General features: G+C 44.7%; 1 protein-coding gene across 2 annotated transcripts in view; it reads right to left on the bottom strand.

Annotated features, from left to right (window-relative positions):
* Positions 1-26,218, bottom strand: part of FBXW7 (F-box and WD repeat domain containing 7) — a 1,850,919-nt gene that overhangs the window by 540,517 nt on the left and 1,284,184 nt on the right. The gene's annotated exons all lie outside the window — the stretch shown is intronic.

Here is a 26,218-nt window from a genome sequence, read left to right on the forward strand (position 1 = left end):
TTCTAGCTTAATTTTGTTTCTTAGAACTAGCCAGTTTTCTAGTTTCAGCACTCAAATTTGTTTTCTTTGAACTCTGTACTTGTTCAGAACTCGTTGTAAGCACTAAATAAGCTGCAAATTACTACAGCACTCAACTTTCCTCACTTGTCTAGAGGAATGCAGTTTTTAGTACTTAATAAATAAACACCTATCCAGGCATGTCTAAGGGTCAGCTCCCGGTGATTTCTCCTGTCTACCTGATGAATCTGGGCATCTTGGGGCAGTACAGCAATTGCCTCATGTACACAGACAATCCTCTCCTCCTACCACCCAACACTACAACCTGTGAGAGATGCAGTTATATAGCCAAACTGGAAGCAAAGCTCTCTTCACCTAAGACTGGACTAGACAGTCAAGAGGAGAAGGTAAACACTTGCACCACACCGCACTCATCACATAGTCCCTCAAAACCTACACCACCAAAACACACACACATATAGAAACACAAAACACACACCTACATTCGCAGTGGCTCTCAATAAAAACCTGCCCAAGCATCAGGGACCTCCAAAGCAGAAACGCAAGCAAACTCTACCCCCCCAACACAACCCAAATGACACATAGCCCACAAACGCAGTGTGCCACTCAACCACAGCCCATAAGGCATAAAGTACAGTTTTGTACCTACCATAAATGTAGATGTCCGAACTGGATAGCATCTGCAGTCATAACAACTGGGTTGTCCTGTCGTCAGGCAGCCCTTCAGTCGGCCGGATTCCAAAGTCCGGGTCCGGCTTCGGCTGATGTCGCACTTCACCCGATGTCATCTCTGTTGGTCTTCGGGTATAAAGGCATCAGCCGACGCCATTTTCCTCAGTGTTTCTTGCCCCAGATGCCAGTAGCCCTCTTGAAGGCTAAAATTTAGATAGATGCCAATGTTTCCAAAAAGATAGAGGTAAACACAAAAATAAGCATGTATGCACATATATACAAACAAATACACCATAAAAGACTCCCCCCCACCAGCTAGCTATTAGGAGGGTAAACACCCTTGGAATACCACAGAGGGGAAGGAGGGAGGGTAATCCTGACTGCAGATGCTATCCAGTTCGGACATCTACATTTATGGTAGGTACAAAACTGTACTATGTCCTTCATGGATGCATCTGCAGTCATAACAACTGGGTAGAATACCATAGCCAACAAGGGAGGAGGATAAAACTAGATTATGGTGTGTTTAGGATCCCTTGCAGTACAGCAGTGGCAAACCCTGCTCGGGATCTGGAATATAGAGGCAAATTATAATGCTTGGCAAATGTATGCACGGAGGTCCAAGTAGCCGCCTCAATAATGTCTTTGGTTGCCACTCCTCGTAAGAAGGCTGTGGTAGTGGCTGTTGCCCTTGTAGAATGAGGTCTTATGTTCTGTGGAATTGGTTTTCCATGGAAGGAATAACAGAATCGTATGCAATTTCCTATCCATTTGGAGATTGTCTGTTTGGAAATAGCTTTTCCTTCCCTTCCTGTTGCATAGGCTACAAAAAGTCGGTCAGTCTTTCTGCTACTTTTTGTTCTGTCCAAGTAGTAGCGTAGCTGTCTATGTACATCCAAGGTATGCAATATTCTTTCCCCTCTGTTTTGTGGGTTGGGAAAGAAGGTAGGAAGGTGGATTGCCTGGTTTAAAGACACTCTGGATACCACCTTAGGCATAAATGTAGGATTAGTCCTCATGGACACTCTATCTTGGTGGAAGATTAGGAAGGGTTGCACTGCCATTAAGGCCTGTAGTTCTGAAACCCTCCTTGCTGAAGTAATTGCCAGTAGGAAAGCAGTTTTCCATGACAGGTGTTGTAGGTCTGCTGTTGCTGCTGGTTCAAAGGGTGATAGTGTCAATTTTTCTAGCACAAAGTTTAAGTCCCAAGCTGGTAATGGTGGTTTCCTTGGAGGTTTTACATTCTTGATTCCTCTGAGGAACTGCCTGAGCAAAGGGTGAGAAAAACAGGTGGATCAAAGCTGTATTCTGCTGAAATAGCTGATGCATGTATCTTGATGGAGGAGTAGGACAGGCCTGAATGAAGAAGTTCGCTAGGTACTCCAGAATGTTAGGCATATCTATGTTTGACACATCTTTTCCTCTTTCAGTACTCCAAATGACAAACCTTTTCCATTTTCCAGCATAGTTTCTTCTTGTTGAAGGTCTGCGTGCTTCAAGAATAATGTCTCTAACTCTTTGGGAAAGTTCTGGATTAGCTGCTGCTATGTGATGTTCCATGCAGTCAGTTGCAACGTTTTTAGGTTTGGATGTATGATGCTGTAGTTGTTCTGAGTTAACATCAAAGGCATCAGGGGTATTGGCCACATATTGTTCCGAGACATGCTCCTCAGCAGTGGGTACCAGTGTTGTCTTGGCCAGTTTGGAGCTATCAGGATTATCCTTGGACGTTCTTCCTTGATTTTTAGTAATACCTTGTGTATCAAGGGAAGAGGTGGGAATGCATATGCTGTTAGGCCTTTCCAGCTGAAGGAGAGCGAATCCACTTTCCATGCTAGTGGGTGGAATGTCCTTGTGCAGAATTTGTGGAGCTGGTGATTGGTAGGTGATGCAAATAGATCTATCTGAGGCATTCCCCATTTCTTTGAGATGGTCTTGAAGATGTCCGGGTGCAGCTTCCATTCGTGGACATCCGATGTGGTTCTGCTTAATATGTCTGCTAGAGTATTCTCTTTTCCCGGTACAAATATTGCCTGTAACTGGATGTTGTAGCTGAGTGCCAGGGTCCACAGCTCCAAAGTCATTCTGCATAGGGGTATGAATGAGTGCCTCCCTGTTTGTTGATGTACCACATGACTGTGGTGTTGTCTGTCCTTATCATCAACTGGCCCTCTTTGAGAAATGGTCTGAACTTTTGAATTGCCAGTTTTACTGCCAGCATTTCTTTTAGGTTGATGTGCAGGTGAAGTTGATCCTGTGTCCACAATCCTTGCACGCATTTGTCCAGCATGTGGGCCCCCCATCCTAGGTCTGAAGCGTCTGTTGTGATGGTCTGGCTTGCTTGACATCTGCGAAAGGGTAGCCCTGGGTTTGACTGGCATGCCTGAGCCCACCATAGGAACTCCTGTTTTAAGCATGGAATTAGTGGGATTTCTGTTTCTAGGCTGTGTCTGTGTTGAGACCATAAATTCTTTAGGTACCACTGTAGTTTTCTCATATGTAGTCTGGCAAGTGGAACCAAGATTATGCATGATGCCATGAAGCCCAAGGCCTGCAGTACTTTTCTTGCTGTTAACTTGTTCAGTTTTGTTAGTGCCAAGAAGTAAAGAGGGAGTTCTTTTGTTTTTCCTTTGTTAGGAATGCCATCTGTTTTACTGTGTCCAATTCCGCGCCCAAGAATGTCCTTGTTTGGGATGGTATCAGCCTTGACTTTTGTAGATTGACTGTGTATCCCAGTGCTTGCAGCAAGTAAATGACCCTTTGTAAATCTGTTGTCAGCTTGCTTTTGTTGTCCCCTTGTAGCAGGCAGTCGTCTAGGTATGGGTAAATTTGAATTCTGTAGTCTGCAATGGCGATTACTGATGCCAGGCATTTTGTGAATACTCTGGGCAGTAGATAAGCCAAAGGGCAATGCTGAGAATTGATAGTGCTCTGATCCTGCAAGAAATCTGAGGCATCTTCTGCAGATTGGTCGAATGGGGACGTGCAGGTATGCCTCCTTGAGATCTAGAGTTACCAGCCAACACTCCTTGCCCAGCATGGGAAGAAGTTGCTGTAGGGTCAGCATTTTGAATTTTGGGACAATGATGTATGTATTTAAGGCGGACAGGTCGAGAATTGGTCTCCAAGTTATTTCCTTTCTTGGAACTAGGAATAGTCTGGAGTAGAACGCCTTTCCTTGCTCTGCTGTTGGCACTCTTTCCACAGCTCTCATGTTTGCTAACTGCATTATCTGTTGTAGAGCCTCTGTTTTTGATTTGGCGGTAGATTTGGCATTCCTCTTTGACTGGTAAAGTGTGGAAGTGGAACCGTAACCTTGATCTATGGTTTGTAAAATCCACTTGTCTTTTGTTATATAGTGCCAGTTCTTTGAAAATAAGGTTAATTTTCCGCCTAAGGGAGCTGCTATTTGTTCCCTGGTAGGCGGATTTAGGGTTAAGTCACTGTGGTTGAGTTGATGTAGTGGCAGAGGTTGTGTCTGTGCCTCTGTTGTTACCTTGCCACTGTCGTCCTCTGTAGGCACCTCCCTGGATTGGTTTCTGCCTCTGGAACGGCTATTCCTGCCCCTTTGAGGTCTTGTGGAGTCAGGAAAGGACCAATTTTTGGCAGGCCAGTTCCTGCTAAACCTTGGGGGTTGAACCTGCAAGAAATCTTTAACCGTTTGAACAGATTTTGCCTTTTCTTCCATTTTCTTCATAACCTGCTGGGCAGGTGTACCAAACAAACTTGTCTTATCCATAGGAGCATCTAGCAACTTAGCTTTAACATGATCCGTAGAGCTTGCTCCTTTAGCCATGCATGCCTTCTTATCACTGTGCCAGTCATGGCTGATCTAAATGAAGCCTCCAGTGCATCATAGCCACATTTTAAGGAATGGTTACTAACCTGTTGTATGTTATTTACCATTTCTAATACATATTTCTTATCAAGAGATTCATCAGTGGTTAGCTTTTTAGTTAACTGATCAAGCATAAACTCTTGGTATTGTATCATGTGAAACTGACAATTTAAAGCTCTAGCTGAGAGAGTAGCTGAAGTGTAGACCTTTTGCCCCATCTGTCTAATGACCTTGCTTCCCTTTCTGAAGGAATAGGGTTTTTTGCTATGGTCGCGGCTACTGCCTTGGGACCCTGGGATATAGTTTCGGGGTCTGCAAGAGGGGCCTTGTAAAGGTGGTGATGAGTGTCTGGCACCCTGTAAAATCTGTCTGGTTTGGCAGGGGCTGGAGGTAAAGAATCTGGTGCGGAGCAGACATCATTGAAAGCATCATCCACCACAGAGAGAACAGGAGGTATAGCTAAGGGCCTGTGCTGTGGAAGGTGCAGAAAGGTCCTAAGTCTTTTTCTGGAGTCTGAAAAATCCTGTTGCTGCCATTGGAACTGCTCTCGCATGGCATGTAAGGTTTCCCCAAAGGAGAATTCTTCTGGTGGGGAAGCAGCTGGAATGGATTCTTCAGCATCAGCGTTTTCAAAATTGGAGAAAGGAGCCTCTGGCTGATCAGTTATGTCTGATTCATCGGCAGACTCATCAGAGGACACTGGCTCAGGGGGCTCTGCCCTAGGTCTCTTCTCTGGGGGCTGAGAGGCCCTGTCGAGGTGAGATTGAGCTCCTCTAATTAATGAAATTAAATCTTCTGCCAGAGTAAGCATTTGAGAACTAGAGGAGGGCCTGGTTGTAGGGGGTTTAACAGGCACTGTTTTAGTAGTCTTTGCTGCTTTAGCCCTGGCGAAGGCCTTAATGGACATGGCTGCTGGAGGCCTAGCAGCACCACGTGCTGGGGTAGAGACATCCAAGGGAATGGTGTCTGATAAGTCAGTGGCAACCACCGTAGTGGATAAAATTTCTGAGGCCGTTTCAAGAGTGGTAGCAGGGGCCTCAGTTGTAGAGATAGATTCAGCTGTACTATGATCAGTTTTCTCGGTTTCGGCCGAAACCGAGACACTCGCGGTTTGCTTAACCATGGTTTCGGCCGAAACCGTGGACCGCGAGTGTCGGTCTTTATCTTTGCGTTTTTTGGCAGATTGGGTAGTCGGAGGATCCGACGGCATAATGTACGCAAAATCAGAACCGAAAAACTGTTCAGCAAACTCCGACCGACGCCTAAGCGTTCGTCGGTTGAACGGGCACAGGCCGAACAGGCTGCTACGCCGTGGGCTGGGCCTAAACAAGGCAGACAATAAGAGTGGAAATCTTTATGAGGTATTTGTTTCCCACAGGTTAAACAATTATTAACTTTTTCTGACATCGGCTGAGGCAAGAAAGAGTCCCCAACGGGTACTTAGCTTTAGAAGTCTTCGAAGTAGTATTCGGTAGAAGTAATCTCTGGATCCGACCGACCGGCACTTGCGAACAGCTTCTGCTTCGGGCGCCACGCGGCAAGAAAGACTGAGGAAAATGGCGTCGGCTGATGCCTTTATACCCGAAGACCAACAGAGGTGACGTCGGGTGAAGTGCGACATCAGCCGAAGCCGGACCCGGACTTTGGAATCCGGCCGACTGAAGGGCTGCCTGACGACAGGACAACCCAGTTGTTATGACTGCAGATGCATCCATGAAGGACATCGTACCCAACACTCTAGTCATAGGTGACTCTACAGTCAGGCAAACTGATGTTCCACTCACCAGGCTAAACAGGGAGAAAGTTACTGTCAGCTGCCTGTCAGGTTCCAGGATCTACCACATAACGCACGCACTCAGGTCACTCCGCAACAAGTACAATATGACACTGTCATTGTCCATGTTAGTGTGAATGACCTGAGACGTACCTCCCTGGACTACATGAAAAGAGACATGGAGGAGCTCTCCGATCTTGTAGCCCAGGCAGGTATGACCCTAGCCCTGAGTAGCATCCTGCCATCACCCAGAATGATACCATATTATAAGAACAAAATGATTGACTTCAACAGTTGGCTAAGCTTCTGGTGTCATTCTAAGGGGATCCAGTACTTGTTTGCCTGGGACGACATGATTGACAGACCACGATGCTTTGCCAGAGATGGCCTGCACCTGTCACCCTTGGGATTCCGGATACTGGCTAAGGCTCTTGCCACCCCTATAGTGCCTTTTTTAGGCAAGGTTCAAATGACAAATTCACCACCGTAACAGGTACAAGCAAGCAAAATCTGAGGGTAATGCTACAAGTCTAAACCTCAAAATGCACTCACTCGAGGCAATCCTTAAAATGGAGAACATCGACATCTGTGCAGTGACAGAGACCTGGTTCAAAGCTCCAGAAAGCACCCCTGCGTTACCAGGCTATAATTCATACCATACCTTTTGGCCACCTAACCCAGAATGAAGCACTAAAGGTGGAGGCATGTCCATATTCATTAAGGATATCCGCACCTCCAGGCTAGTTGCACAGCATAATGCATCCAAGGTTATCCAAGTGCAACTAACTCTGGGCAAGACTGCAATCTAAATTGCAGCTTGCTACAGACCCCCCACCATGCCCCAGGATTCCCACTCCTCATTTCTTGATACACTGGAAAGTATCAGGGTACAACCCAACACCCTAATAATGGGCGATTTCAACTACCCTACCATTAACTGGGAAAACTATTCATGTACCAACTCTTTTGCTCAATGTTTTCTGGAATTCATAAATTCCAACGCCTTGGATCAACTTATTCACACCCCCACCAGGGGCAGCAATATTCTAGACCTGGTCATTACCAACATGGGAAACTGGTGTTCCACACCAGAGGTCAATTCCTCGTTGGTCAGATCCGACCACAAGCTAATCACCCTAGACATCCACATCCCGCCCCCACCCCCAATTACGGAAACCACTGTAAAAAACGTCTCCAAAGCCAACTTCACACTTCTTAAGACAGAAGTGGCAAACTTCATGACACCCATGCAGACAGACAATAGAGGTACAACTGCTGAATCCTACACAAATGCACTTTATAAGTACTTACGCGAGTGCATGGATCATGCTATCCCTAATAGAACCAAGATGCTATCCTCCAAAAAAAAGGAAGCCAATCTGGTGGCTCTCTGCCATAAATAAACTCTACAACAGAAGAAAGAAACTGTTGCAAAAAAGAGTAAAATCCCATAACTGGAGGAAATCCCTGGTCAATCTCAGTAAGAAGCTGAGATCCCTCTTAAAATCCTCCAAAGCTAGTTACGAAAACAGAATTGCCACTGACTCTAAAAACAACCACAAAGCATTGTATAGCTACGTCAAGAATCTCAATGGCAACACTCAGATATGCTCGGAGTTACAGCACAATGGCAATAAATATACAGACCCAACTGATATTGCCAACATCCTGGCAGGTTCAGTGCTAACTTCACACCCTAGAGGGCCCATCTCTATAATGGAAGAATGCACAGTTCCTGTAATCACGGCTGCACAGGTAAAAAAACACACTCTCCAAAGCCTAGAACACAGCATCCATGGGACCTAACAAAAAAGTTTGGGTTTGTAAAAGGCAAATCATGTCTCCTAAACCTGACTGACTTCTTTGAAGCAGTCACCAAAGCCATAGATGAGGGTAAGGTGGTTCATACAGCTTATCTAGATCTTGCCAAGGCTTTCAACACCATCCCCCACTCTGGAATTATAGATAAGCTCACTAAACTAGGTATAAATCCCTATGTCACAAGATGGGTTGCCAACTGGCTCATGGACAGAACCCACACTGTGAAAGTAGCAGACTTCAAATCCGACTTCAGACCTGTCACAAGTGGAGTACCACAGGGTTCAGTCCTGGGTCCTCTCCTGTTTGGCATCTACTTCTCTGAAATACAGGCTAACACAGAAGGTCTTTGGCTAACAAAGTTTGCAGATGACTGCAAACTAGGAGCCATAATCGAAACTCCTAACGATGTGGACATACTACAAAAGGGCCTCACTGACAGATGCCTGGTGTCAAAGCCATGGCCTGAAGCTCAATGCCAAAAAGTGCACTGTCATCCCCTTTGGTAAAAACTCTGTACCCATGAACTACCACATAAGTGATAGTCTACTTAATGCCGAAAGTGTGATAAGAGACCTTGGGACACAGATGGACAGTAGTCTCTCCTTTGATAATCACATCGCCACAGTGGTCATGAAATCCTTCTACGTGGCTCACCTCATTACAAAAGGTTTCTCATCCAGAAAAAAAGAGGTCATTGTTCCCCTCTACTCATCACTCATTAGACCCATTATAGAGTACAACGCCCCTTTTGGTATGTACCTCACAAGACATCTACAACAACTGGAAAGGCCACAGAAATACCTCACAAAGAGGATTACTGGCCTCAAACAGATGCCCTACGCAGACCGTCTCAAAAAACTCCAGCTTTACTCCGTCGCATATCGCCTCCTCAGAGGCGATCTCTGCCTAACATACAAAGCTATGTCAAACACAGAGCTGTTGGACATGCTCCACTTAAAGAAATCCCAATCCCTTCGAGCTACAAGCTCTAGGGACCTAAACCTTGTCACCACAATAAACAGAACATGCTGGAGGGACAGATTCCTGTCCCAGAGTCTTCCCATACTCTGGAACAGACTACCTATCTATGTCAAACAGAGCTCCTCAATTAGCACTCCAAGAAAAATCTTGATGATTGGATGGGAAATAGGAAATTCATCCCAGGGATCACTTCTGTGGCTCTGCTCAACATGGGCACAGGAAAATAATTTTCTTGGGTGGCGAAAGCCAGGGTACCTTTTTGGCTAAGCTTATATAGGCCCTAGGACTAATAGCCTAGTACCTACCTATGAACCTATTATAATTCAGTCTACTTCAGACTATTAGCACTGTTTTTTCAGACAGTAAGATTTTATTCAGACTTCGCTGACATCTACCTCTACTGTGTGCTGCTACTAAATAATAAACCACCTTCATCAGATTGTGTGCATGCAGACTTTTATTCTGAAAGATACAATATGATTTGGCTCATAAAGGAGAAACTGATATATTTCAGCACATATTTATTCCAGTCTTTCTAGCTTTATTCCAGTATTTCACAGTTTTGTACAGTTCCTTCAATTTTTACAAACCTCTTTTTAAGACGGCAGGGGAACCAAAGAGAAACTCTTTGTATACTATGGCACTAAGGAGCTATTCCTTAAAATCCCAAGGTGATCAAGCACATCATTTCATTATAGACCCTGTTGCAGCAGTCCTGAATGATGCATTCAACACATAATAATGAGAATTAAAAGCGTATCTGCCCACCTGCTTAACCAAGTTTAATCAGTTTTACTCTAACAAAGATAAAAAATGCAAAGACTGCTGCAGTGTAGGTTTTCTTCCCAAAGTGATCTATGGCTCTTTTCTCCCAGTTGGTAAGACGGGTGTCGTGAGTAGGCACAGCCTTTACCCGCTATAGCAGTATCCATAGACATCAGAGCCAGATTTACCACTGAATTCATATACAAGAACTTAAGCGGTCCGGGACCTTAAAAAAATGGTCAGGCTTCTTTGTGGCACTGTTTGGTTTCTGAGATGCTGTATTAAAATCATCCATCAATGCCTCAAAAACTGGAGGAACTGCATGGAATTTGGGGGTAGCTAGGCTCGAAAGGTCAATAATCTTTTTTGTGAGCCACTAAGACCTCCCTAGATTCCTTTTTGAAGTGATCCCTCAATAAAGTAAGGGTTTCCCCAAAAGAGAGACTCTCTCTGGCAGAGATCAATAAGACAGGGTTGTCTTCATCATCCGTATAGTATTCCAGGTGGAGGAAACTTCCCCCTCCAACGTCAAAGACTCTGGCACTGTCTCAACAGATCTTTTGCATCTTCCTCTTCTAGGGAAAGGTGATGCTGAAGTTCCGGGGGAACAGGTCCTGGGTCAGACTCTACCAGTCTTGTTTGCTCTGTGATTTTTTTTTTTTTTTTTTTTTTTTTTGGATTTGCAGTCTCTACCAATATTAAAGGGAAGCCTATATGAGACATTAGGTGGAGGAAGTGACTTGTGTCTGTATCTTGAATGTAAAGGGCAGATGTCTGATACCTCAAAAGGGCAGCAGAAGCCACCTCACAAATCAGTACTTGTGGTTGAGAATGTCTTCCATGAAACAATTGTGGATGTACACTCTCACTAAGGCAACAATTTCCTGTCACATGACATGTCTGGTGTGAGACCCTCAGCAGTAGAAACTGGACTGAACAAGGAAACAAATACCATGGTCTGGGAGAATGTGCTCACAGCTGACAGTATTATGGCCTCTGGAGGTGTGACACCAGAGACTCAGCCATAACAGATGTCAGAGCGGGGGGGGGGGGGGGGGCGCTGCAAAAGTAGCTCCACTGAACAACTGCTCTTGCACCCAGACAGACTAGTAGCCAGGACCTGCAGCATCGTCCACAGTATCTTGTATCTTTCTTTCCTGAAGGGTCTGCTTCTCCATGTACTTTTTTTTTCATACATGCATGGGTCCACAAGATCTAACCAAAATGTCTCCCTTATCTACATCCAATAAATCATTTGTTCCTCCAGTCGGTCACAAGCCCTACCATCAATTGATTCGCTGGCAGATATATAGATCTTGTGTTAGAGACTGGCCCAGTCTGTAATCCTGCAGACTATGTCTTCAACATGTACTTACTGGGATTGGGGGAAGAAGGGGATACCTAAAGTCAATGACTGACTGTGACCCACAATGAAAGGGCTTCTAACTTTCTGTAGTAATGGCAAGTCTAAAGGACTGTTTCCATCCTTTTTATGGTTATCCAGTTGAAAGCTGCAGAGACACTGCAAGAAGACACATTGTAGGAAGGTCACTGATGAATAAGTCACTGAGAATAGAAGTCCCTACATTTAGGATCTGATGCCCACATGCACACTTGCTTTTTTTTCTGGGGAAGGCATTCTACTACCAGGGCCAAAGAATGCCTACAATCATTCCCACCTCAACACACACAAAATAATTTCAACAGCAGCCATGAAAAAGCAACAAAATATTTTTCCCAGTGGGGTACATATATGCCTTCAGGTGCTTCACAGTCAAAGCTAAACAAGCAGAAATGTATGTGACACCTGAACAAAGAATGGACTTCTGGTAGCATTCACTGCACGAAAGAAATGAACTACGAGTGTCAGTTCCTTCTTACACCAGGTATATGCCAGCAGAACTGAGAATGAAGAGTCAGTGTGGAGACAGTACAGAGCTCTCGCAGTCAGTCTGGATACTGGACCTCATATGCAGCTTAGTTCCCAAAGGTGACTACAGCAAAAATGAGCTAAACAAAGATCATCAAAAGATACAGTGAGTACATCTGATATATCTGAAGGCCTTCCACACCAGGTAAACATTGGGCAGAATGTAAAACAATAAACACTTCAAAATGTCTTTAGTGGTAGGAGCCACAGCAAGACCAAAGACTAGGGCTCAGAAGGTCAACGATGCACATAAAAGCAACATTTTCCAGTGGTCAGTTTACCCGGTGGCACAGTGCTCAACTGTCACCACACTTTGCATAACATACCCGATTTTACCTCTCTTTCCCTTGTCTTCATATTTTTTGACTTTCTGTTAAATCACTGAGGATTACATGCAGTCAGTAATGTCAGACGTAACAATTTCTCAGTACTAATTGTTTAAAAAATGCATGTTTATGCAAAGCCTGCTGTTCGATTACATTTTTGAGTGGCAGTAATATTTACAAATTGTACCCGATTTTGGGCCTTTGTCCCCCATTACTTTTCATTTTGCATTTGATTCTTATGCAAAGAAGTTGAGAGGTATGCCTAATAGTGAGAAAACAGTCTGCAAACTACTTGGCATGAGTTTGCTAAATGCCAGCCTTGTTCCTGTCTGGTGGAAGGACAAAAAAAAAAAAAAAACTCAAATACGCTGCTTCCTGAGTTGACATATCCTCATTACGGAAATCTGTGCTGATGGTGTATTCCCAAGGTATGGAAGATTCCCTGTACCCACAGGATTCAGTCACTGTAAAGAAATCAAGTGAATTGATTGGATTGGTTTAACTCACTTGTGCCTAGAAGAACTAAATGCGATGTGTTCAGCACCTGCACTGCTAGTAGTGAAACTATATGTACTATAGTGAAACTGAGTGCCTTCACTGCATCATGCTTCCAGAATATTAAAGACAGAATCACACACAACACTACTGATACAATTTATTTTAACCGCGGTACTGATTTTGTGGCATTCAGTACCAAGACTGAACAGCTAACTATCTGAACATGTAAAGCAAAAAAGCTACTTTACTTATTCCCTTTAAAGAATGTTTTCTCACATTTAAGGATTATAAACTTCAAACCTTCAAGCAATTGTGAGTGCCAGCATGGCAAACGAGTTAAAAGTTCTTAAACTACCTTCAGGAGTTCATAAGGGTTAGTTCTGAAGGACAAAAACCTTAAAGATCAAACATGTTTCCCTTAAAAAGAGAGTTCTACATCTCAAAGATTCTGCCAGCAGGTCATCAATTGTTGGGAAGCAAAATGACAAAGTTGCGCACTGCCTAGCTGTGTGGTTTATATTTCATTTATGCATCTGTAACAGTATTTTCATTGTCGTGGCCCAATTTAAGCCTGTTAAGTTTCAAGTTACAGAGATTATTCTGGTCTGCTCCATTAGGAATAATGGTCATCTAACTGTATGGTAGTTTGCTGTAGTGATATCAGTAATGCCACTGCTTTCTGCTAGCTAATTTTTTGTGCTAGCTCGTTGCCTGGAGTGCTATCTGGTTGCAGGGGAAAATGCCACAGGAGTTTGGAGGTGGAGGCATTCCATTTGATTAAGTGAGCCTGTGGATATCAACACAGCTACTGTCACTGCTGTTTGTAAAACATTTACAATCTATCTGCTGAATGTGAAATTATAAAGGACTAGGTTTGTTTGTGTCTTTTGGCTTTTTCCCGGTTAGGGGTCGCCACAGCGGAACTCGGGTCTGCTAATGATTGGTAGTTGATTTTTATGTGCCGACTTACCAGCCCTGACGCACAACCTTCAACGAAGGTACGGCCATTCACGCATGTCTCCACGCAGAAAACGCTCTAGCTGAGAATCGAACCGGACAGCGTCTTACTGTGAGGCGACAACGTTACTGCAGCACCACCACCGCGGGTCTATAAAGGACTAGGTACAGACTGCTTTTAAGCAGGGTATGATTGCTCTAATAAGTAGAAAACTTGTGTATTTTAAGATGTTTAATGCCTGCTTGTTTGTGGAACAGCAAAGCCAGAAGGTTACAAAGATTTTTGTATATGGGTATGCCATATTTTTCTCCATGTAGGCTGCCATGTACTTTGTTTAGATTAGCATTATAGTCTACTGGAACCAATTATCAGATAATCAAGTAGTCCCAAATCACCATATTTTGGTTCAATTACTGGCAAGTTGAATTGATTTAGGTACTAAAATTTTCCAAAAGTTAATATAATATTTTTTTTTTAAAAAAATGTAATATGTAGTATTTGAAAAGAGGTTATTTTCAATGAAACACTAAAGCAATATAACTGGAATGTACTTAGAACAATGTCACCAGACACTGCTGTAGAACACATTAATAACATATTCTTACAGACCTTTAACAATCTAGCACCAGTACATATTAAAAGAATTAAGTCCAACCCTGCATCATGGCTAACAAAAGAAAAAAAAAATCATGCTAAAAAGGGATAAAGTGTGGAAAATTTTTTTATAAAAATAGAACTCAAAAAGGCCTTCCAGCAATTTAGACATCTTAGAAACATTGCAAAACTCTATGACAAACAGGGCAAGCAAACATACTATACAAACCTACAAGACAAACATCAAAACAACCCAAAACATTTTTGGTCATCATTAAATAAACTACTCCACCCTGGCAAGACCACCACCCCCTCTCAAAAAAACAAACAATACAGCAGACTCTATTCCCCATGCAGTTTAATTCCTACTTTATACAATCAATATTATCTCTCTTACATACTAATGCCCCCACCCCTGTCCAAACAAAACCACCCACAGTACTTCGGTTTTAGTCCAGCACCCACCTTATCTTACTCATAATGAAGCTGCTCCTTAAACTAAAAACTACTACTGTAGCTGTAGACCAACTACCATCTCACTACCTAAAAAAGGCCGCCAAAGTCATAGCCTTCCCTGTGTCCCTACTAATTAACAGGTCCATAGCAGAAAGATGCGTCCCATCACTGTGGAAATAATCCTACATCATACCACTGCACAAAGGTGGCACATCTACAGAATTTAATAACTACAGACCACAGCGACCCCCCCCCAAAACACTACAGACATGCATCCATATGCAGCTGATGCAATACCTAACCTCAAATAATCTGCCCTCAGAAACAAAACATGGCTTTAGGCCCCAGCACAGCACCACTACTGCTAGGCTACATTTTACCAATATAATAAACCAACATAGAAACGATGGTCTGCTTGTGTCCACCATGTTCTTAGACTTGTCAAAGGCATTTGATACTGTTTTGTACCAGCAACTACTCATTCAACTCTACTCAACAAGACTTTCACAATAATCCTTGTTGTGATTACTTAGCTACCTATCTGGAAGGCAACAAGCCGTTTAATGGCAACAAACCTACTCATCCTTTCAACCAGTTACTATAGGTGTCCCTCAGGGCTCTATCGTGGGTCCTCTCCTGTTTAATATATTAATGACCTCCACTAACCATGGTAGTTTAGTTCAGTATGCAGATAACTCAACATTAATACGTGCAGTCTCAATAATAATCTCCAAGACATACAAATTTTCTCCTCTGTAGAAACTTGGCTCAAAGAATCAAACCTCTCACTCAACCCCAAGAAAACTAAGTTAATGCTTTTTTAACCTCAAAAAGTTGTCAAAATCTAAAGCAATCTTTTACCATCAAGTCAGCAAATAATATCGTCATTGAAACTGTAACTCGCAGTAAACTTCTAGGTGTTATAACAGATGACATTCTCAAATATGGCCATCATATACTGCACATCATTAAATCTACACACCAGAAACTAGGCTCCATTTATAGGATCAATGAATTCCTTACAGACTGCAAGAAAAACTCTAGCCACAACCTTCTTACTGCCAACTCTGTTATATGCTGCTCCTATCCTAACAAACTTCAACAATACTCAAAGAATGAAACTTGCCTCCTGCTACAATAAAATAGCTAGATTCGCCACCAATCTGCCTCATAGGATCCACCACTGTCATAGCTTAAAGAAATTAAAGTGATTTGAACTGCACAACTCCCTAACACATTCACAATTAACTACAGCACACAAACTCATTCATCATCCAGAAAAGCGTCCTGCATTACAAAACTTATTACTGCCCTACTGTCCAGCAACAGTCTTCCATTCTAGTAACAAATTCTTACTAATTACATACAAGTCAAATAATGTTGGAGCTCTACTCCCAATGCATTGCTAAACTCTGGAATAGTATCCCCACACAAATAAAATTCTCTAACAAACTCAGTAGTTTTAAACTACTGCTTAAACATCTTAACCAATCCTGGTCCTGCACATGCTCATCACGAGGTTAAGACTTTGTGCTCACCGTGTGATGCTCTCCAAATACTCTCCTTAAAATGAATACTCTCACTGAAAAGAAAGACAAATTTTTATACACAACTGCTGCCTGTACAATCCACAATGTTGCAGCTGGGCTTTCTCTTTAGTAACTTCTACTACTGCAAAACCTTAGAATGTATAAATGTAACTACTTTATGTGTATAAATGTAAACAGTAATGTAATTACTCTATGTTTAACTGGAACTTAGTAAAATGGAATGTAAGCAAATGGAACTATTCTTCCCAGGCTGCCGCTGAAAATGGGTGTTACTCAGTCAGATTTTCTGGGTAAACAAAGACAAATAAATACAAAAATAAATTAAATAAATAAGTCTGTTCTCCTACAATGCCTCCAGTACCAAAGCTAAAACATTAGTAAATAATCTGGGAAAGAGAAGATGCCAAAAAAAGAAGTTCTGTACTCACCATAACGTTCCATGTTTGTAGTCGATCTCGCACTTCATTCTTACATATGGGATTGGAGCCGATCCTCGGCTCCGACTCGGCCTATTTACAAGCTGGAAGTCTTCTAGTTGGCTCATGGCTAGGTAGGTATCCCATGGTGCACCAGTACAATCCCCAGATCTTGTTTGCTGCTAACTAGGAGAGATAATAACAAATATACAAAAGAAGCCAATACTAAAAGGTCTCTATAAAAAAGATAATAATATTTTTCTGTCTCCAGGTACTTCCAGGATGGGGGTAGGTGGGTGGGTTCATATGAAGTGCGAGATGGACTACAAACATGGAACGTTATGGTGAGTACATAAGAACACCGGAAGGTCTATGGATTGATTCAAGGTGGCATGGGAACAGACTTTGGGGACAAAGGAAGGATTAGTACGAAGGGACAGCCTGTCTTTGTGAAAAATCAGGAAAGGGGGTTTCGCAATCAATGCTTGTAACTCTGACATCCGTCTGCCCGACGTGATAGCCACCAAAAACAAAGTCTTCCAAGATAGGAATTTCAAAGGGGATGAATGAAAAGGCTCAAAGGGGGGAGAAGTTAATTTGGATAACACAAAATTTAAATCCCATGAGGCAGCAGGTTCTTGAATGGGGGTCTTAGCAAGGTGGCACCTTTAGGGAAAGTTTTGCACAGCCTATGTGACATCAAATTAGAATCTTGAAAGCCTAGATGGAAATTTGAGATCACTGCCAATTGAACTCTGATAGTGGCAGCCACAGATCCCTGGTGAAAAAGCTCAGAAAGGAATTCCAAAACCACTTGGAAGGAGGCAGTGTAAGGGTCAACATTCACTTTCTCTGCCCAGATAGAGAATCTTCTCCATTTGCTGGAAAGTCTCCTGGTGGAAGGTTTATGAGAAGACGTACGGATACAAGTCACTGAGGGTGGGAAGTCGTGAAGCCTGACTAGGGATGGAAATGGAGCAGCCACGCTGTCAAACTGAGGGTGTGTAAGGAGGGGTGAAGCGAACCTGACATGTGAGTCAACAGGTCTGGAACTGGGTCCAGAATCCAAGGATCGTCTAGGAGAAGAGGCCCAAGGAAAGGAAACCAAACCTGATGAGACCAGTAAGGAGCAATGAGGATCAGTTTGCTTCCCAGCTGTTTCGCCTTCTGAATAACCTTAGAAATGAGAGCAAAGGGAGGAAAAGCATAAAGGAGACCCAGGGACCAATCGTGAACAAGTGCATCTCTCGGTGACTCCTGCGGAGGGGGGATGAGGGAGAAGTAGCTGCTGCATTTGGCATTGACTGGGCTGGCAAAGAGATCAAAGCAAGGCTGTCCCCATCTGCGGAAAATCTGTTCTGCTGTTTCCTGTTTCAGAGACCACTCGTGAGGCATCAGGATTGCCCGGCTGATCTTGTCGGGTATCACGTTGGTTGTCCCCGGAATGTGCGTTGCCACCAGAAAACTCTGGGAAGATATCGCCCATTTCCAAACTCGAATGGCCACTCGACGGAGTGGGTAAGATCTGGTTTTGCCCTGTTTGTTGATATACCATACTACCGACATGTTGTCTGATTGTATTGCAATAGTCTCCAGAGGCAGAAGGTCGTGAAGTGCTTGCAATTCCAGGAGTACCGCCCTCATCTCTAGAACGTTGATATGCAGGTGAGCCTCGTGATCTTGCAATGCGCCTTGGACAGTCCTGCCAAGATAATGCCCCCACACCCTATCTGTGAGGCATCCATGGTCACAGTGGCAACGGGTTGGGGAGGAACAAATTAAGTGCCTGTGGTTAACTGATTGGGTAGAGTCCACCAAAGAACTTCTTGCAAGAGTCTGTCAGTAGAATGTGATGAGATAATGGCAAGTGCTGAAAAGACCAGTGGGATGACAGGAGCCACTGAAGAATCCTCATGTGTAGTCTGGCCAGTGGCACTAGTAATATGGTGGAAGCCATATTCCCTAGAAGCTGCAGAATAGTCTTGGCTTTGACCTTTCGTAAGGGGAGAGGACGCTGAATTTGAAGAACCAGATTCTGCACCCTTTCTACAAGAAGATGAGCCAACATGTCTACTGTGTCTATCTCTGCGCCTATAAAAATCAGAGCTTGAGAGGGCAATAAGACAGATTTTTCCCAATTTATAGAAATTCCCAGCTGGGCACAAAGCTGAATGGTAGCGTTCCTGGTCTGAAGAAGTAGATGCCTGGTGGGGGCGGTCAAGAGCCAGTTGTCCAGATACGGAAACACCTGGAATCCTCGACGTCTCAGGTGAGCTGTCACTACCGCCATACACTTGGTGAACACCCTAGGGGCTGTGGTGAGACCAAAGGGCAGGGCACGAAACTGGTAATGACTGGCTCCCAGCCGGAAGCGTAGAAGACTCATCGACGTCCTGTACATTGTCTTTCCCTAAAAACAGGAGTATAGACTGCAGTGTCACCATCCGTAACTTGTCCTTCTTTACTGATTCGTTTAATCTGCTAAAGTCCAAGATGGGCTGACACTCCCCTGTACATTTTGGCACTAAAAAGAATCTGGAGTAAGTTCCAGATCCTATTTGGTTTGCTGGGAAAGTTTGGATGACTCTTTTTGACAGCAACTTATTGACCTCCACAGTTGCCTGATCCCTGTGATTGGGTGGAACATCCAGGATCCTTCTGGGAACAAAAGATGGAAGAGAAATGGGTATAACATAACCTCTGGTAATAATTCTTTGTGCCCACTTGTCTTGAATGATACCCAGCCAGGCTTCTGGATACCAAGAAATGCGACCCCCCCCCCCCCCCAACCGGTCCCAGAGAAGCACAGTCGGGTCCCACATCAGGAGCGCTTTTAAGGCCGGCCCCAAAAGGAATCGCAACCTCCCTGGTTTTGCAGACCAACCCTGCCTCTAGGGCGTCTACCATTTCCTTCTCCTCCTCTGCCTCTGAAGGAGGAGTCACCTTGTGCATCCTGGAAAAACCTCTGGGACTTCTTGAACCACATTTTACCACCCCTCTGACCCTTAGAATATGGTCTAGAGGGAACAGTAAAATGTACTCCCATGGCAGAGAGTGTTTTTCCTTCTTGCTAGCACCGGGTGAGAGTGTCTTTTACCTTGGATTCAAACAATAAGGAACCGTCGAAGGGGGCATTGGTAAAGGTAGACTTGAACTGTTTCACAAAGTTACACAAACGCATCCAGGAATGACGCCTTAGGGAAATTCCTGAACCCGCTGCTCTACTCACTCCATCGGCTGTATATGAAATAAGCCGCATGGACGAGTTGACGTTGATGATAGAGTTCAAGGTGGACAACTGGGCAAACACCTTGTCAGGGACTCCCTCAGTACATGTACCTTGTAGAGAATCTCCTAATTCTTTAAGGAGATCTCTCTGAAGCCTCGTGAAGTGAGTAAGGTAGTTCAAAGATCTAAAGGGTAAATGCCGCTGAAGAGAAAATATGCTCCCCGTATCTGTCCATCGTTCGAGACTCCTTATTCGGCGGGTGGACAGAAGAAGTCTCAGTTAGCGCCTTCTTAGTGGCCGCCACCACCATGGCATCTATGGGAACACCTTTAAACAAAAAATCCTTTTCTGGGGGTGCAGAAAGAAACTTATTCAGTCTCCTGGGGACTGGCTCCACGGCATCAGGAGTATCCCACACCTTTCGACTAACTAGCTCCATCAGTCTGTCGAAGGGTGGAGACTCCCAAGAGGCTGAAGGGTGAGACCGGAAAGCCTTCAGGTACACTGACTCCTCATCAGAAGGGGTGATAGTGGGACAGCCACACCTCTGTTTAAGGATTTTCAGGATGTCTACGAAGGAGACATCATCAGAGGACGACTTTGGGGACCCTTCTGACTCCTCGAGGTCAGTGTCAGAGGTCAGAGACTCATCCTGGGAGTTTACAGGCTTCCTCTTACATGTCCTCTTCCATGGGGGCTCCTCAGGATATTTCGGGGAGGTCCCAGAAAAGTAGGGGCCCACTGGCTGATGGCTCCTGAGGCGGAGGATCTCTGCTGTCCACAGAGAGTGTAGGAGCTGAGACAGAAGTAGGGGGAAAGAGTGTCGGTACCCCTGGTAGCAGCTGAAGATCGGGGAGAGCACACTCCTCATCATCCCAAATGCCAACCTCCCCGGCTCCGAGAAGACTGAGGAAGCCATTAGCGCAAGAGCCATCGGGTCAGAGACAGACGTAGGATCCAAACTCACCCTCGCCGACGCGCCGAGAGGAAGACTTGGAATCGAAGAGGTTCGGTTCCAGGCATCCCTGTTGGGGCCAACCAGGGAGCTTCGGCTCCTAGACACCATGGACGGCACCGAGAGTGTCGGAGCGGAACTCAGCTCCGAAACATCCACAGGGGGAGCTGGAGCTGAGGGTTCCACCAGTGGTACCAAACACTCCGGCTCCGAAAGACCAGCATGGCTCAGAGGAGGAATGACCGAAGGGGGCTCAATGGACTCAAGTGGCTCCAGAACCGACTGGGTTGGAGCCAACAATAACTTAGGTAAAGCAGATGCCTTCAAAAGTCTCAGCACTACCCTCTTCACATCTTCTTCTGATAAACTCCTGGAAGACCTGTAGGACTGAGTAGGAGAGCAGGATCTCTACAGTATCGGAGACTTCAATATAGGGGAGACCGGTAGAGGATCCATAGACCAGCTCTGTGAGATACTCTCAGCGGTCGGCTCCGAGCTACTTGGGGCTGACCCTGTAACCACAGTACTGCTCTCAAGCGGCACCGAGCTCTGTGGAGCCGATGAGACAGTGGACATGTCCGATTTAGTGATTTTAAGAGGTGGCTCACAGACACCAGTCGGTGCCAGGGAAGGCCTCTTAGAGGACTTAGACTTTTCCTTTTTAGATCCTTGAGATCTAGAAGAGGAGGAGGAACAGTTAGCCACATCTTCCTCAAAGGAAGGTTTAAGAAGACCTTTTAGGATGAGCTTATTTGTCCTTTCTTGCAACACCCTAGCACTAAAAGAGTGGCAAAATAAGCAAGTTTCCTGTAAATGGATGGCCCCCAAACAATAAATGCAGTTACCGTGGCCATCCGTTATGGACATCTGTGAGAATTTAATACATGTCTTAAAGCCAGATGGCTTATGGTCCTTACTTTCTTTAGACATTCTCACAGAGATACACACACACACACACACACACACACACACACACACACACGGAGAGGACTAGGTCCTCTAATTTAAAAGGGCCTAGTCCTGCAGGAAAGAGAAAGACACCACGAGGACTAGGTCCTCTAACTTAAACGGGTCTAGCCCGGGCAGGAAAGGCAATGGAAAAACTAGGTCTTCTAACTAAAACAGACCTAGGGAAAGTTACAATAAGCAGAGAAGACACACACTCAAGCAGGAATAAGTGTAAACTATCAAAATACTCAACAAAGAAACAGAACCTTGTTCTGTTAATAACACTAACAGAAGTAGCAAGCGAGAATCCGCAAAAATCTCACACTTATGACTAAGGAAATAAAACAGAACCTCGTTCTGTTAACAATGATAACAATTTAGCAAGCTGGAATCCGCAAAAAACTTTTGACTTATGCCTAGAACAACACACAGCCTAACTGAGAGCAAAAAGCACCTACAAATACTAACTCTACTAAAAAACACGAAAACCAGCACATAGGATACCAATACTATGAGGCCACGAGGTCAATATGCCAAGAGATTGCACACAAATGGCGCAATTATAAAGACTAACAATTCTAAATTGCAAACTATGCTAACTATGACTAAACAATGATATAACAACAGTTTTGACTAAAACAGTCAAAAAAATTGCGAGTAAATTTTGAATAAATGCAAAACTTAGCCAGAGCCAAAGAGAAGCACAACCGAACTCGTCGACGTGGCAAATGAGATCTGGGGATTTTACTGGTACACCATGGGATACCTACCTAGCCACGAGCCAACTAGAAGACTTCCAGCTTATAAACAGGCCGAGTCGGAGACGAGGATCGGCTCCGATCCCATATGTAAGAATGAAAGCAAGACAGGACTATAGAACATCAACTTTTTGCATATAAAGTGCTGCTCACTCATAGGTTGGTACTAGGCTATTGGCCCTGGAGCCTATACAAGCCCAGCCATAACAATTTCCTGGCTATTTCTTCCCACAATATTTACTTCCCTGGTGTCTAGCAGGGTGACTGACGTGATCCCCCAGGTGAATTTCCTATCTCCCAGCCAATCGTCAAGGTTCCTTTTAAAGAGGGCCAAGTAGGCACTCTGCTTGACATGTATGGGCAGTCTATTCCAGAGTATGGGGAGTTTCTAGTCAGGAACCTATCCCTCCAGCACGTTTTGCTTATTGTGATGACAAGTTTTAGATCCTTGGAGCGTGTGGCTCTGAGGGATTGGGATTTCTTTAACTGGAGCATGTCCAACAGCTGACGGTTTGACATGGCCTTGTATGTTAAGCAGAGATCGCCTCTGAGTAGACGATATGCCACAGAGTATAGCTGGAGTTTTTTTAGATGGTCAGCATAGGGCATCTGGTTAGGCCTGTGATTCTTTTAGTGAGGTATTTCTGCGACCTTTCCAGCTGTTGCAGATGTCTTGTGAGGTACATACCACACGGGGTGTCGTACTCTATAATGGGTCTGATGAGTACAGTGGGACAATGACTTCCTTTTTCCTGGATTAGTGATGAGGATTTCCTGACTGTTGTGGCGATGTGCTTATCGAAGGTGAGACCACTGTCCACCTGTGTCCCTAAGTCTCTCATCACATTTTCGGTGTTTAGTGTACTGCCAACTATGTGGTAATTCATGAGTACATGTTTCTTCCCAAAGGGGATAAAAAGAAGTTATGTACTCACCATAACGTTTGAGTAGTAGGTGTACTTCATTTGCCTTCAACCTGTGGGTTACGGATCCGTATCGGATCCGAGCCGGCAACTTCTACTAGCACCAGTTCCGAGCTCCAAACTCCTCCCCTTACCCATAATGCACCTCCACTGCCTTCCATCCCCAGATCGAGTTTGCTGAACCTTATACTGATAACCCGACCTGAAAAATTTTCTTGTGACCTATATTGCAACCCATAGGCTGATCATATGCCAAGGTCCGGGGGAAGGAGGGAGTGACGGTTGAAGACAAATGAAGCACAACTACTCAGATGGAACATTATGGTGAGTACATAACTTCTTTATCTGAAGTAGTTTACTTTGTTTGGTCTTCAACCTGTGGGACAGAGTCCCCAGCTACTAAACGCCTGGGAGGCCCTCATGGAAGGATATTCTGGAGCATCGCTGAATCCAAAGGATGCTCTGCTTCTGGAAGTCAAATCCAATTTGTAATGAGAAATAAACGTATGAGATGAGGACCAAGTAGCTGCAGAACAAATATCATCCAAGTACACCCTAGACCAAAAAGCCACAGACGTAGCCATGGACCTAGTGGAATGAGCTTTCACCTGACCTGGAGGAGACATGCCTCTGTCCTTATAGACCTGCAGGATGTGTGAAGAAATCCATCTAGCTATAGTGACCTTGGAGATAGGTTTCCCCAAAAAGGGTTTATAGAAGGATACAAATAATTGATCAGATTTACGGAAATTTTTTGTCCTGTGTAAATAGAATCGTAAATGTCTATGAACATCCAACATGTGGAATTTGTACTCCATCTTGTTAGTAAAATTAGGAAAAAACACAGGCAAATTGATGGTCTGATGGATACTGACTGATGATGCCACCTTAGGAAGGAAGGATGGACAGGTTCGAAGGGAAACTCTATCTCTGTGAAAAATCATGTAAGGAATTTTGATGGACAAGGCCTGTAATTCTGAAACCCTTTTAGCAGAGGTAATAGCCACCAGAAAGGCCGTTTTCAAAGACAAAAATTTCAGATCTGCAGTTGCGGCAGGCTCGAAAGGCAGAGAGGCCAAAGCTTGAAGAACCATAGTAAGGTCCCATGGGGTAAACAGGATCTTTGACCGGGGGGGGGTACAAAAAGGTGCCTTTAATAAAGGCTTTACACAGTCTGGAAGAGGCTAAAGAGGCAGAATTCTCGCCCACATGAAAATGAGATATGGCAACAAACTGAGCTTTGACAGTAGAAGAACTAGCTCAGTGTTAAAAAATATCAGCTAGAAAATAAAGAATGGCAAAAATAGGAGCTGTGAAAGGGTCTAAAAAACGTTTCCACTTGTTGCGATAAACCTTCCTGGTCAAAGACTTATGAGCAGCCACCAAAATAGATCTAACTGAGGAGGATAGTCCAGGAGTCCTAGCAATCACGGGACCTGTAGCAGCCAAGCTGTGGGCTTCAGGCTGTCCAGATTTGGATGAGGCACCCCCGAAGGGTGTGAAATTAGACCCTGAATGGGATCCAGGATCCAAGATGGAGCCAGAAGGTGAGACCAAAAGGAAGGGAAACTATACCCGGCGAGGCCAGAACGGGGCAATGAGGATCACTTTGCTCCCCAGTCAACACGCTTTCTGTAGAAACCTTGGAATGAGAGGTACTGGTGGGTAAGCATACAGAAGACTAGGAGGCCAAGCATGAACTAGAGCATCTCTGGGGAACTCCCCCGGCAGGGGGTTCAGAGCGAAAAACTGGCTGCACTTCTCGTTGGAAGGAGATGCGAAGAGATCACAGCAAGGTTGACCCCACTCACTGAAGATCTGTTCCGCTATTGACAGATTCAGAGACCACTCGTACGGCATCAGAATGGTCGACTTAGCCTGTCCCTTAGGATGTTGGACCGTCCCGGAATCTGCATTGCGATAAGAAAGCAAATGGTGGAGATCGCCCATTCCCACACTCTCATGGCCTCGGGACAAAGGGGGTAAGATCTGGTCCCTCCCTGTATGTTGATAAACCAGACCACTGACATGTTGTCTGACTGAATAGCAATCGTCCGCAGAGGAAGAAAGGCATGAAGGGTCTGCGACGCTAGAAGGACCGCCCTCATCTCTAGGACATTTATGTGCAAGCTGGTCTCTATGGGGGACCACAGGCCTTGGACTGTCCTGCCCAAACAATGCCACCCCCCCACTCAAGTTGGGAGGCATCCGTGGTCACTGTGGCTTGAGCCGGGGCTGGAACAAAAGGTCATCCCTCCAAAATGTCTGGAGAGAGCATCCACCATATGAGGGACCGACAGACTCGACTGAGTTGAATTGGGAATGTCAATAGCAGTTCCAACAGGGACCATTGTACAGCTAGAATCTACTGTAGAATTCTCATGTGTAACTGAGAACAGGCGAGAAGAGTTATGGTCACTGCCATCGAGCCTAAGGCCCTCAATACTGATTCCGCCGTTGGGAGATGAGAGTGGTAGATCAGGGAGACATACATACTCAGGTTTTGAACTTTCTCCAACGTCAGGAAAATTTTGCACTGAAGAGTATCTATCCTGGCACCAAAGTAGTCTATCACATGTACAGGATCTAGAAGAGATTTGGATGCTTTGATTGTGATCTCCAAACGCAGGGCAAGAGTCAGGAAATAATCCCTGGTTTGGGAGAGTAGACGCCTGGTGGGAGCAGTGAGGAGCCAATCGTCCAGGTACGATAGACCTGAATCCCCTGAAGCCTCGGGTGAGCTGCTACCACTGCCATCACTTTGGTAAACACCCTGGGGGCTGTGAGGAGACCAAAGGGTAGGGCTCG

This window comes from Protopterus annectens, chromosome 2.part1 (genome assembly GCF_019279795.1).
Source record: "Protopterus annectens isolate FY-2018-M chromosome 2.part1, PAN1.0, whole genome shotgun sequence".
NCBI lineage: Eukaryota > Metazoa > Chordata > Ceratodontiformes > Protopteridae > Protopterus > Protopterus annectens.